At 38.1% G+C, this 14003-nt stretch overlaps 1 protein-coding gene across 18 annotated transcripts in view; it reads left to right on the top strand.

The window, feature by feature from the left end:
* Positions 1-14003, top strand: part of USP54 (ubiquitin specific peptidase 54) — a 152351-nt gene that overhangs the window by 59657 nt on the left and 78691 nt on the right. The window lies entirely within an intron of this gene.

Genomic DNA, 14003 nt, shown 5'->3' with positions numbered 1-14003 from the left:
TTGACATTGAATGGATGATATTCTGGTATTTCAAGCAGTTATAAAGTTGTAAGCCTTGGGTTCTTCAGAAGTACTGCTAATTAAAAGTCATTTTTATGGTAGCTGATGTGAGGGAAAACTTGTTTGTGGTATTTCATTGCGGTTCAATTGAATCACTTATTCAAGTGATAGGTGCACTTGTACAGTAATGAATTCCTGAGCTCTACTACCATGTGGCAAGTGCTAGTTTCTATGCTAAGTGCTTTGCATTTACTTCTAATTCCCAGTATGACCTTGTCAGATAGGTAGTATTATCCCTTTGGGAAACAGTCATGCATAGGTAGAACATGGGTTTTTCTTTTCTGGAAAATGAGGGAAATAATCCCTACTTGGTAGATTAATTGTGAGAATTAAAGGACGTACCATGTGTCTGGTGCCTAGCATAGAGTTGGTGTTCACTAAGTGGTGGCTACTGTTATTATAATTTTACAGCTGAAAGAGCTGGGGGGTAAGTACTTTGCTTAAGGTCTCTCAGTCGTCAGAAGTAGAGGTGGGATTCGAACTGGCTCAAAAGCAGGAGTCTGGCAGCATGTTTTTGTTTGAGTATTGGAAGGCTTTTAGAGTAGATTTCAGTGGATCCCTGCCCATCCCTCCACTCCTGCCCCCAGAGAGGAGGGGTTCTTGATATATGCCTTTCTTTCCTTCGTATCCTCTGTCACCTTCCCAGTCATGTGCTTGGTCTCTCACACTGGAGTTGCTTGTGCCATTCAGTGCCAGTGTTCTCCTAGCAGAAATGAGTCAAGCCAGTGCAGTCAGTGGCTTTTGATAGAGCCATCATGCTTTCATTATTGTTTGTGCTGAAATAATTTGGGTAGTGGTATGTTTATTTTTTTTTTAGTTTTTTAGTTTTTTAAATTGTAAGCTTTTTTTTTAAAGTGGTATGTTTATAATGATTAATAAAAACTGCATGGTTGCAATTGAGCATTTAAGTTAAAAAAATCTTAGGGTTTAAAACATTAGCAAAACACTCTAGTTCTAAGTTACTGAACTAGAGGATAATATAAAGTAACTTTACGGAACTCACGGTTATCATTTTGCTATCCCGGGGCCTAATGTATCCACTATTGGCTTCTTTCCCTTTACCTACCATAGTTACTGGTTTGGTGCTACTAGCAGTATGCTTTTTTGTTTGTTTGTTTTAAATTTATTTATTTATTTAATTTTTGGCTGTGTTGGGTCTTCGTTTCTGTGCGAGGGCTTTCTCTAGTTGAGGTGAGCGGGGGCCACTCTTCATCGCGGTGCACGAGCCTCTCACTGTCACGGCCTCTCTTGTGGCGGAGCACAGGCTCCAGACGTGCTGGCTCAGTAGTTGTGGCTCACGGGCCCAGTTGCTCCGCGGCATGTGGGATCTTCCCAGACCAGGGCTCGAACCCGTGTCCTCTGCATTGGCAGGTAGATTCTCAACCACTGCGCCACCAGGGAAGCCTTACTGGCAGTATGTTTGAGGAAGAATGCTGTGTTTGTGCTACTGGCTATTAGGTAGAGTATCTTTCTTCCATAGACCTTTGGGAAACAGAAGGTATGATTTAGGTATGATATGATTTAGGCAGTAGATTCAGGGAAGAAATAAAGAGATGACTGGTTATACTTATAACTGAGTTATCTCTAAATTGAAAAATGTATTTCAAAAAACTTAGTTCTTCATTTATTCTTTTATTTAACAAGTATTGAACATCGGCTGAGTGTAAGGCAATGTAACTTTCTGCTTTTTATTCTAATAAAGTACTCGTGTGTTGGTTAAGAACTGATTAACAAAATGTTCCTGGGATGGAGAGATTAAATTCCAATTGGTAGGGGACAGTATTTAGAAAATCTTTTGGGAAATGAATTAAATATAAATGACTACTCCTTCCTAATAGGGTGTGACTATCATTAGTCTTTATTACTATAAATTGCCAGCAGGATGGCTTCTTCAAACAGGTTTGCTGAGTGGAGTGGATTATTAGTATTAGGAAATACTGGGAAGATGGGGCTGGGGAAAGGGTAATACAGATGACCCTTGAACAACAGGGACTGGAACTGCATGGGTCCATTTATATGCAGGTTTTCTTCAGTAAATATACATATTCTTTATTGAGCAAAATGCTGGGTATATACATAGAACAACTCATTTTTTTGTGTTTTAAGTGTAAGTATTTTGTCACTGAAGTTTTTTGAGCTAAATAGTAATTGATCAGAGATTGCTTTTGGCACCATTTTATAGATAGAATTAGAAGGGGGAGAATAGTTTGGAAGTTACCACAGTAGTCGAGGTGAATTGTATTGAAAATGCATTATTTTTAGAATACATTTTCCCTCATTTTGATATGGCTTTTGGTTTGTGCTATCAATTATAGTTTAATCTCATAGAATTTTTACAGTAAGTGTGTATGTGTGTGTGTGTGTGGGTGTGTGTGTGTAAGAGAGAAAGGGAGAAGGAAAGAGAGAGGATGGTTATAGGGGATGCAGTTATCATAATCATAGCTACTATTTATGGAGATCCTATTTTGTACCTGGCCCTAAGTATTATAATTTTGTTGCAATACTCTCAATACATCACATTTATTACATGTAGTAAATGACCTGAAAGTGATGGAGCAGGATTGGAATTTAGATTCATTTTATCCTGCTTCTTCATAATTATCATCAAAACATTTATGCCTCATTTACTAGATACTGGGCTAATTATATATATATATATATATATATATAATATATATACACATATATGTATGTATACACACACACTGTTTCATTTAACCCTCGTAAGAGTCGTATGAGAGACATATATTTTTTTAAATTCCATTTTATTGATGAGGTACCTGAGACTTCAATAATTGATTCAATAAGTTGGTCAAGATAACACAGTTGTTAGGTGGTAGAGTCCAAACCTGTTCTACCATGCGAACTCTAGGTCCCTAAGTTTTATTTTTATTTATTTATTTATTTAAAAAATTTATTTATTTTATTTATTTATTTTTGGCTATGTTGTGTCTTTGTTGCTGGGCATGGGCTTTCTCTAGTTGTGGCGTGTGGGGGCTACTCTTCGTTGTGGTGCACAGGCTTCTCATTGGGGTGGCTTCTCTTGTTGCAGAGTGTGGGCTCTAGGCCCGTGGACTTCAGTAGTTGTGGCTCACAGGCTCAGTGGTTGTGGCACATGGGCTCTAGAGCACAGGCTCAGTAGTTGTGGCACATGGGCTTAGTTGCTCCACGGTCTGTGGGATCTTCCCGGACCAGGGCTCGAACCTGCTTCCCCTGCATTGGCAGGCAGATTTTTAACCACTGCGCCACCAGGGAAGCCCATTCCCTGAGTTTTATAATTCACATTGTGTTCGCTGGGAATGGTGCCTCCTGGATCTCCACTATGATCATGGTGTTTCCTGAGGTTATATAATGTGGTTAGCCCTGTAAAGGCTGCATTTTTAACCACTATGTTCTTTCTACTATCATGCTGCCTCCCTTAGAAGTCAGTAAATTATCTGTATAGCTCTGGATCTTTATAAGGAGGGGCTAAGTAGCCTGCAAATGTCATTTCTTTTTATTTATTTTTTAAATTAATTAATTAATTTATTTTTGGCTGTGCTGGGTCTTAGTTGCAGCATGTGGACTTCTTAATTATGGCATGTGGACTCTTGATTGCGGCATGTGGGCTCTTAGTTGTGGCATGCAGACTTCTTAGTTGTGGCATGCATGCGGGATCTAGTTCCCCCACCAGGGATTGAACTGGACCCCCTGCATTGGGAGCACGGAGTCTTACTCACTGGACCACCAGGGAAGTCCCCAAATGTCATTTCTTAGTCATTACATTTGTCACTTAATAGCAAAGTGAAACGTCTTCTTTTTTTTTTTTTTTTTTTTTTCCAGCTGCTCTTGGACAAATTTATTGTAAATGACAGTTTTCTAAGCTCTTACAAAAAGAAAAAATATAAGGCTTTCTGCCCTTTATCAGCATACAGTTTTTCTTGTTGTACATGATGTAATAATTTGAAGCTGCCAAAGTCCAACCCTCAGGAAATTGTTTGAGTTGAGTTACTGTATTCACTGGGGAGTTTGTGATAACCAGCCCATAAATCAACAAATAACGTGGCCTTGTTTATGGTTGTAGATGCTATCTCTTTTTATTTTTAAGCTTGAATCAGAGCAAATATTGATTGAGTTAATACAGTCTTCATTAGAAAAAACCATCTGTGATATCTCAAGCTAGATATGGAGATTTGGAGGACTCTTATTTAAGGAGAGTCAGAGTTTATCAGAATGTTGGAATTGGCTGTTCTAGGTACTTATCCCTTCAAATGAGAAGTTTTCTCTTTAAATTAAACTTTCAGTGATTCAGTGCCTATTATATTCAACTTCTGTGTGGAATAAAGAGATACGCTTACTCCATGTACACAAATAACTGTAATATGGGGGAGGATGGGAATGCTTATCTTGGAGTGGAGGATGAGCGAGGGGCACTTAATAGGTGCTCAGTGAAATGTCTGATGAATAAATGAGTGAGTAGAAGATGTAGCTGGAAAATGGTGGTAAGGTCTAATGATTCTCAAACTTTGTGTAGGTGCCAGGCATATTTAATTCAATCTTATAAATTAGTAGTTAATTTTACTAGCAGACTATGCGAATGTAAAAATACGCAATAAAAAAAGCATATTCATGGATTTCCCTGGTGGCTCAATGGTTAAGAATCCGCCTGCCAACGCAGGAGACATGGGTTTGAGCCCTGGTCCGGGAAGATCCCACATCCTGTGGAGAAACTAAGCCCGTGCATTACAACTACTGAGCCCACATGCTACAACTACTGAATCCCGTGCGCCTAGAGCCCGTGCTCCGCAACAAGAGAAGCCACTGCAATGAGAAGCCTGAGCACCGCAATGAAGAGTAGCCCCTGCTCTCTGCAACTAGAGAAAGCCCGCGCGCAGCAACAAAGATCCAACACAGCCAAAAATAAATTAATTAATTAAAAAAAAAAGAAAACACAATCATGAACATGAGTCAATAAGAAAAAAAAACTGTCAAAATAGGTCCTGTTGACTGCTTTGGGGTTTTTTTTTTGTTTTTGTTTTTGTAGAAAGGAATAGCTTTATTGCTTTGCCAGGCAAAGGGGGCACACAGCGGGTTCCTGCCCCCCAAAAACTGTTTGTCCCTGCTTTGTTTTTTGTTTTTTTTTAAAGTTTACTCTTTGTTAATGTTTTTGCCCTGTAAGCAATGGAATAAGTGGACAAGAAAAAATTATGGGAGAGAAACTTGTGAAAACTCCATCCATTAATTTCTCCCCTTGTGAATTATAAAAATACCATTGGGCTTCCCTGATGGCGCAGTGGTTGAGAGTCTGCCTGCCGATGCAGGGGACACGGGTTCGTGCCCCGGTGTGGGAGAATCCCACATGCCGCGGAGCGGCTAGGCCTGTGAGCCATGGCCGCTGAGCCTGCGTGTCCGGAGACTATGCTCCACAATGGGAGAGACCACAACAGTGAGAGGCCCCCATACCACAAAAAACAAAACAAAACAATAAAAATACCATTTTTCTCTAGCCAAAAGAATACCCATCTCTGGAAGCCATTGAAAAGGGGAGTGTCATGGTATTTTAGGAGTCCTCTGGTAGTCACATATATAGAAATGGAGACCTGTCAAAGAGTCAGAATGTGGTCCAGTAGTCCAGAGGGGAGAGGATCTGGACCTTAGCAGCAGCAGCAATGAAAATAGAATGAAAGGAAATAGAAATCCACATCTGGCCTCCTGTTTCTAAATAGGAAGTAGTTACCAATTATTAAACAGCTTTCATATTGTTAGAATATTAGGTGTCTCAATGGTTGGTTATCTCTGGTCCAGAGTCCTTTCATTCTGTTTTTAGGGAAAAGAGTTTAAATTCCAATTTTAGTTTTACTTTAAGTAAGGAAACTATAAATTAAAGATAATTCATCTATGAATTATAGATAATTTAGAAAATAGAGAAAAGAGGAAAAAAAATAATTCATCACCCTAACAAGACCCCTGTTATTTTACATTTACTTATGCTTGATCTTGTAGATTTAAAAACTTTTCTAATAGTTCATTCTAGGTAAATCAAGCTCTGAGAAACAGGTTTCTGAACTAATAACCCATTAACTGCTAAACTGTGATGTTAAACATGATAACCCCAGACATTTCACACAAGCCTTCATTGGACTCTAAATTTCCCATGATCACAAACTATTAGTCCACCTACCTTTATAAGTATAGATGTTAATCCTCCAATTGCCTCTATTCCGCATTGGGCCCAAGCTTTCATCTCCCTCAATGAATTATTTGCACATTTAAAAAGTTTTTTATTTGAACCAGTTTTGGACTTACAGAAAAGTTGCAAAAATAGTACAGTTTTTATATAGCCCTAACCCAGCTTCCTCTAATGTTATCATCTTATATAAGCATAGTATAATGATCAGTACCAGGAAATTAGCATTGGTTCAATACTGTTAAGTAAAGACCGTCAAACTTTAACTTTCTTCACCATTGTTCTTTATTGAGGATCCTATCTAGGATCTCACATTGCATTTTAGGCTTTTTTCCTCAGTCTCCTAGGTTCTGTAAAAGTTTCTCAGTCTTTCTTTGTCTTTTATAACTTTGACATTTTTGGAGGGTATTAGTCAGTTATTTTGTCAAATATTCCTCAATTTGGATTTGTCTGATTTTTTTTTTTCCTCATGATTGAACTGAGATTATATGGTTTAGGCAAGAATGTCAAGAAATGTGTTCTCAGTGCATTATTACCATGGGATTCATGATGTCAATATGTATTATTGCTCTTGATGTTTGACTTCATCACTTGGTTAAGGGGGTTTCTGCCTCATTTCCCTATAGTAAACTTACTATCTTTCCCTTTGTGGTTAATAAATGTCTTGGTGGAGATACTTTGATACTATCATTTGCATGAATGTCATGGAATTCTCTATGTATAGAATTAGTAGTATTACTTAGAGACCTCATTGAACTTCATTTAATGATTATGAAATGAATTCCCTTAAGGGAGCTATCCCTTTCTAAGATACCTGCACCTTACTCCTGGTTTCATCAAAGGACCTTCAGGTTCTGCAGGAATAAATCCTTTCTAGTCAGTATTGGTCTCAGTTACACTCATATCCCATTCACAAAGAAGTCTCCAATGCTAATAAGCTATAGATCTCTGAACCTCCTTTACCCCACTGTCTCTTAGGGTGATAGCCTCTTCCTGTGGCCCAGTGTCCTTCCAAGCCTCATCTCTCTTTACGGTTAAGCCAGTTTCATTTTGCAAACATTTGAATGACTACTTAGGGTTTTTTCAGACACAGAGGCTAAGAGAAGCTGACTTTGTTGGTGAGGAATATAGTAGTAGATAATTAGGGTGGCTACGTCTATAGCCTGGTTTAATACTTTGGCCTGAGAAAAATGGCAGCACATTATGATGCATTGTGTATACTTGTTGTGAAGTAATCATTCTCTGTATTTCATTAATATAGAGAAATGTTTTTTTTCTAGAGGTCTTCATTTTCTAGAGCTGTACCTCTAATACTGGCAGTCTTGAGCCATGATCTTTTAAATTTAGCCCTGCCATTTCTACTCTGTCAACTGTGTGTGGATCCCTAGTAGAATTATTACAGTCAGCCCAAGAATGAAAAATTCAAATATACACCAAAGAGTACAATTTAGATCTATTTAGTGCTAACAAAATTTATATAAATCATAACGTATTAGATGACTTTGATTAGTAAGGTACAAATTTATTAGTATTACTGCATTTAAAGTAGATTTTTGAATCATATATTTTCTCAAGTAACATATACTATAAAAGCTCAGTTTCTGTAATATGATTCAGAGTCTGTGGGACCTGGAGCTTACATAATTCAGGGGGCCCACTTTAAGGGAAACATTTTTTTAAAAAAAGAAAAGTAGATATTGGGCCTGAGGGCCTGTGCAAGAGAGGGGCCCTGAAGCTTAATCTTCATGGTTTCTTCTTTTTTTTTTTTTCTTAATTCTACCCCTACCTTGCCCTTGCCTTTCAGTGTTGGCTGCACATATGGTGCCTCTCCCTTCCCAGGGAATTGCTCTTACTAATATCATTTCCTGTCACAATTCATGGTTTCTTCTTAAGCTTGCCTCTGGATGTGGGGGTCTGCAAAAAGGTTGGGACCCACTGTTTTCTGTCATTTCACACATGGGAAAGGTTTTTTAGCCTGCTCACAGGAAGTTAGTATGTTCAGATTGGGAACAATGTGGGACATACAATTTAGTAACTCTACTACATAAAGAAATAGGTAATAGGTGATAAGATGACATGCTTCTTTCCCAATTTTGGCTTCTAAGCTTCCTTGAAGTTTACCTGATTAGAGACAACAAGGTAATGCAGGCTGTTTTGACTTAGTAAAGCCCAGGAGCTAGGTCATTATGATGATTAAATAAGTATAAAGTAAATTAAAGATTAAATAAATATAAGTATTTATGTTCACACTTTTTATTTCTTCATGATTCAGACTTGGTAGGTTGTATATTTCTATATTTTAATTTATTTCTTCTAGATTATTCAGTTTGTTGGTGTATAATTGTCCACTGTAGTTTCTTATGGTCCTTAGTATTTCTCTGTTATCAGTTGTAATTTCTCCTTTTTAATTTCTTTTTTTTTTTTTTTTTTTTTTTTTTGCTGTACGCGGGCCTCTCACAGTTGCGGCCTCTCCCGTTGCGGAGCACAGGCTCCGGACACACAGGCTCCGCGGCCATGGCTCGCGGGCCCAGCCGCTCCGCGGCATGTGGGATCTTCCGGGATCGGGGCACGAACCCGTGTCCCCTGCATCAGCAGGCGGACTCTCAACCACTGCGCCACCAGGGAAGCCCCCTCCTTTTTAATTTCTGATATTATTTATATGAACCTTCTCTCTCTTTTTTCTTAGTCTAGTTAAAGATTTGTCAATTTTATTTATATTTTCAAAAACCCAGCTTTTAGTTTCATTGGTCTTTTCTGTTGCCTTTCTAGTATGTGTTAATCAACTTGATATGGGAATCCCTTCACACAATGTATTCATATATAAAATCATCACACTGTACACTTTAAATATATTACAGCTTTATCAATTATACCTCAATAAAGTTGGGAAAAAAGGAATTTATGAACAAGCTTATTCAGAGTCTATTCAGCAATAGTAAAATATAGGTTGCTGTATCTTCTTCAGAGTTGAGAGCAACACGGCAATAAGATTCTTGTATGCTCTTTCTCCTCCTTCCATCTTTGATTGAATATTCCATTGTGTTTGGAGTTGGCTGGAAACTAATAAATGTGGATAAAGATAATGATACATTTTCTGCAAAGAGTTTGGAAATAACTAGCTGCCAAATAGCCTACTATCAGTTTGTTGTAGTCTAGAACCCTTCTCTGCAGGATGCTGCAGTGCCCTTTGGTTGCTACTGTTACAAAGACAAAAATCAATCAGATAGGAGTATTAGATAATGGACTATGGAGCCGTTTTAATTTCAATTTGAATAAATTTGCATCTAGCACTTAGTTACCAATATCAGGTGGTGGTTGTTTTTAATCATCATCTAATTGGCTGACATGAAAACTAAGCAAGATTCTGTATTGAAAACTGTATATGGGGCTTCCCTGGTGGCTCAGTGGTTAAGAATACACCTGCCAATGCAGGGGACACGGGTTCGATCCCTGGTCCCGGAAGATCCCACATGCTGAGGAGCAACTAAGGCTGTGTGGTACAACTACTGGGCCCACGTGCCACGACTACTGAAGCCCGCATGCCTAGAGCCTGTGCTCCGCAACAAGAGAAGCCACCACAATGAGAAGCCCTCACATCGCAACGAAGAGTAGCCCCTGCTATCTGCAACTAGAGAAAGCCCTTGCTCAGCAATGAAGACCCAAAGCAGCTAAAAATAAATAAATTAAAGAACAATAACAACAAACAAACCGCATATGGACAACTTCTTTGGAACAGATTGCCACTAAACAAGTAATGCAATGCTCACCAAGTTTGTTTAGCTTCGGGTTTTTTGTTTGTTTGTTTTTTTAAACTAAGTATCTAAGGATATGACTCAGACGCATTTATACAGAACTACCTCACTAGGATCTCATCTGCCCAAAGCTGTGTGATATCCCTTAAAATGTTTATATTGACAGTGAGGAAAGCCTGAAGTTTTAACTGAGTCACATTAATATTAGAATATCTTGCTTTATAAGATGAAGTAATTATGGAAAGTTTATGTATATGTATATATGTACACATACATACATACATATATACACACACATATATATTTAGAATCATGCTTTTTAGTTAGAATCACAATTTATAAATAGAAAGATAGATTATATGACAAATAAAATAAACTATAGTGAACTCCTATGTAATGTATCCCACAATTACAAATATTTGTATATAACATAATAACAGATATAACACAATTGGCTTCTGACCTCCATCCATTCTATTCTCAGATGGGATGGAGGGGAACAGGGAGAGGGGAAGGACCCTAGAAACAATGGTCTGATAGAAACATTAGTTTCCCTTAAAATTATAGAAAATTTATATAGGAATTCAGAAACGGGGGAGATCCCTTCAGGCTTGGGGTAGTCAAGGAGTGTTTTGCAAAGGTTTTTACAAAGAGGCTGGGTTACCTATAGAGGGGAAGTAGGATACTGAGCATCCCAAGTAGGTAAAACTATTAATAAGATCACAGAAACGGGAAAACTCTTTGTTTGGGGAGAAGTTTTGTTTTCTTTTTATAAATTTATTTATTTTCTTTATTTATTTTTGGCTGCGTTGGGTCTTTGTTGCTGTGCGCAGGTTTTCTCTAGTTGCAGCAAGCGGGGGCTACTCTTCGTTGCGGTGCACGGGCTTCTCGTTATGGTGGCTTCTTGTTGCGGAGCACATGCTCTAGGCACACAGGCTTCAGTAGTTGTGGCTCACGGGCTTAGTTGTTCCGTGGCATGTGGGATCTTCCCGGACCAGGACTCGAACCTGTGTCCCCTGAATTGGCAGGCGGATTCTTAACCACTGTGCCACCAGGGAAGCCCTGGGTGGAGAAGTTTTATGTAGTGAGATAAAAAGAGATAAATATAAAATATAAATTAAGGTCAGATTATGTTATTAAGAATCAGACTGAGAAGTTTGGACATTATTCTTCAGGAGGGACCCGGGAAAGGTTTTTGTTTTTTTAATTGACACTTTAAAATATGCTTTAAAAAGTGTTTTTTAGAATCTTTGGTAGTCTATATAAAATTACCAAAATTTATATTAAAATACCACAATCTTTTTGGTATAGAGTTCTGAGTTTTGCTAAATGCATAGAGGTAGTATAGTATAACTACCAACACAATCAAGATACGTAACAGTTTCATCACCCTGGTACTGCCCCTTTGCAATCAACCCCTACTGTCACCCACAACTTCCAGAAACACTGGTCTATTTTGACTTTTGAATTTTAATTTTGACTTTTCCAAGATGTCACAAAAGTGAAATCATATAGTATATAGCCTTTTGAGTCTCATCATAGTACATTTGAGATTCATCCATATTTTTGTTTATGTCAATATTCTTTCCTTTTTATTGTTGAGTTATTGTATGTATGTACCATTTACTAGTTGAAGAACATTTGGGTTGTTTCCAGTTTTTGGTGATTATGTGTAAAGCCACTATAAACACTTGTGTAAAGGTTTTTATGTGGCATAAGCTTTCATTTCTTTTGGGTAAAATACCTAGGAATGGGATTGCTAGGTCAGATGGTAAAAGTATATTTAACATTATATGTAATTGCCAACAGTGTCATTTTGCATTTCTATCAGCAATTTAGGAGACTTCCAGTCGCTCTGATACTTCCTCATTAGCCTTTGTTATTGTCAGGTTTTAAATATTTTTGTTTTTGTTTTTAGCTATTTTAGTAGGCATGTAGTGTGGTTTTAATTCCATTTCCCTAAAGACTAATAATATTGAATATCTTCTTATATGTTTATTTGCTATCTGTGTATTTTTTAAAATTTATTTATTTAATTTATTTATTTTTGGCTGTGTTTGGTCTTTGTTGCTGTGCACGGGCTTTCTCTAGTTGTAGCGAGCGGAGGCTACTCTTTGTTGCGATGCGTGGGCTTCTCATTGGGGTGGCTCTCTTGTGTAGCACAGGCTCTTGGCACATGGGTTTCAGTAGTTGTGGCTCGTGGGGTCAGTAGTTGTGGCTTGCGGGCTCTAGAGCACAGGCTCAGTAGTTGTGGCGCACGGGCTTAGTTGCTCCATGGCATGTGGGATCTTCCCGGATCAGGGCACGAACCTGTGTCCCCTACATTGGCAGGCGGATTCTCAGCCACTGTGCCACCAGGGAAGTCCTGTGTATTTTCTTTTTTTTTTTTTTTTTTTTTGCGGTACGCGGGCCTCTCACTGTTGTGGCCTCTCCCGTTGTGGAGCACGGGCTCCGGACGCACAGGCTTAGCGGCCCTGGCTCACGGGCCCAGCCGCTCCGCAGCATGTGGGATCTTCCCGGCCCAGGGCACGAACCCGTGTCCCCTGCATCGGCAGGCGGACTCTCAACCACTGCGCCACCAGGGAAGCCCCCTGTGTATTTTCTTGAGTGAAGTATCTGTTCAAATCTTTTGTCCACTTAAGGAAATTCTATATTTTTTCTTATTAAGTTTAGAGGATTCTATGTATATTTTGGATACAAGTCATTTATCCAGTGTGTGATTTGAAACTATTTTCTTTTCATCCTTAGGTTGTCTTTTCATTCTCTTAACAGTGTCTTTCAAAGGACAGTACCTCTTAATTATGATGAAGTTCAATTCTATAATTCTTTTTTTCTTTTATGGGTTGTGCTTTTGTTGTTGTATCTAAGGAATCTTTGCTTAACTAAAGGTCACAAAATTTTCATCTGTCTTCTTCTAGAATTTTTGTAGTTTTAGGTTTTCCATTTAGGACTGTAATCCATTTTGAGTTATTTTTGTGTAGGATGTAAGGTATGGGTCAAGATTCAGTTTTTTGAATGTGTGTGTCCAATTGTTCCAACATTATTTATTGAAAATACCATCCTTTCTCCATTGGGTTGCCTTTGCACGTTTATTGAAAATCGGTTGACAGTACTTGTGTAGGCCTGTTTCTGGGCTCTCTATTTTGTTCCAGTGATGTATGTATTTGTCTTTTCACCAATACCACATGGTGTTGACCTCTGTGTATTCCAACTTTTTTCTTCTGTTTCACAATTCTTTTGGCTATTATAATTCCTTTGCCTCGGGACTTACCTGGTGGTCCAGTGGCTAAGACTCTGAACTTCCAATGTAGGGGGCCCGGTTTAGATCCCTGGTCAGGGAACTGGATCTCCCATGCCACAACTAACTAAGAGTTCGCATGCTAACTAAAAAGATCCCGCATGCCACAACTAAAGATCCTGCATGCCGCAACTAAAAGATCCCGCATGCTGCAACTAAAGATCCTGCATGCTGCAATGAACATCCCATGTGCTGCAACTAAGACCCTGTGCAGCCAAATAAATAAATAAATAAATAAATAACTATTAAAGAAAAATTAATTCCTTTGCCTCCATATAACTTTTAGAATCAGCTAGTCAATTTCTACAAAAAGAAATCTTGCTGGGATTTTGATTTGAAATTGCATTGAATCTATGGACCAGTTTGGAGTGAATTGACAACTTAACAAAACTGAGATGTCCAGTTTACAAACATGGCATGTCTATCCACTTACTTCAGTTTTGTAGTTTTCAGGATACAGATCATATATATATATGTAGTTACATTTATATCTAAGTATTTTATTTTTTATGGTATTATTTTAAGTAGTACTTTAAAAGAATTTTAGTTTCCAATGTTCAGTGCTAGTATATAGAAACACAAATGATTTTTTAAAAAAATATTGACTTTGTATTCTGTGATCTTACTGACTTCACTTATTAGTTCTTAGAGTTTTTTGGGTAGATTTCTTGGGATTTTCAAGTGTAGAACATCATTGTCTATAAAGACGGTTTTTACTTCTTCCATT

The sequence above is a fragment of the Mesoplodon mirus genome, assembly GCF_964341445.2.
Source record: "Mesoplodon mirus genome assembly, chromosome: 2".
NCBI classification, from domain to species: domain Eukaryota; kingdom Metazoa; phylum Chordata; class Mammalia; order Artiodactyla; family Ziphiidae; genus Mesoplodon; species Mesoplodon mirus.
The sequence above is the reverse complement of the archived record's forward strand: the minus strand, read 5'-3'. Positions and strand labels throughout refer to the sequence as shown.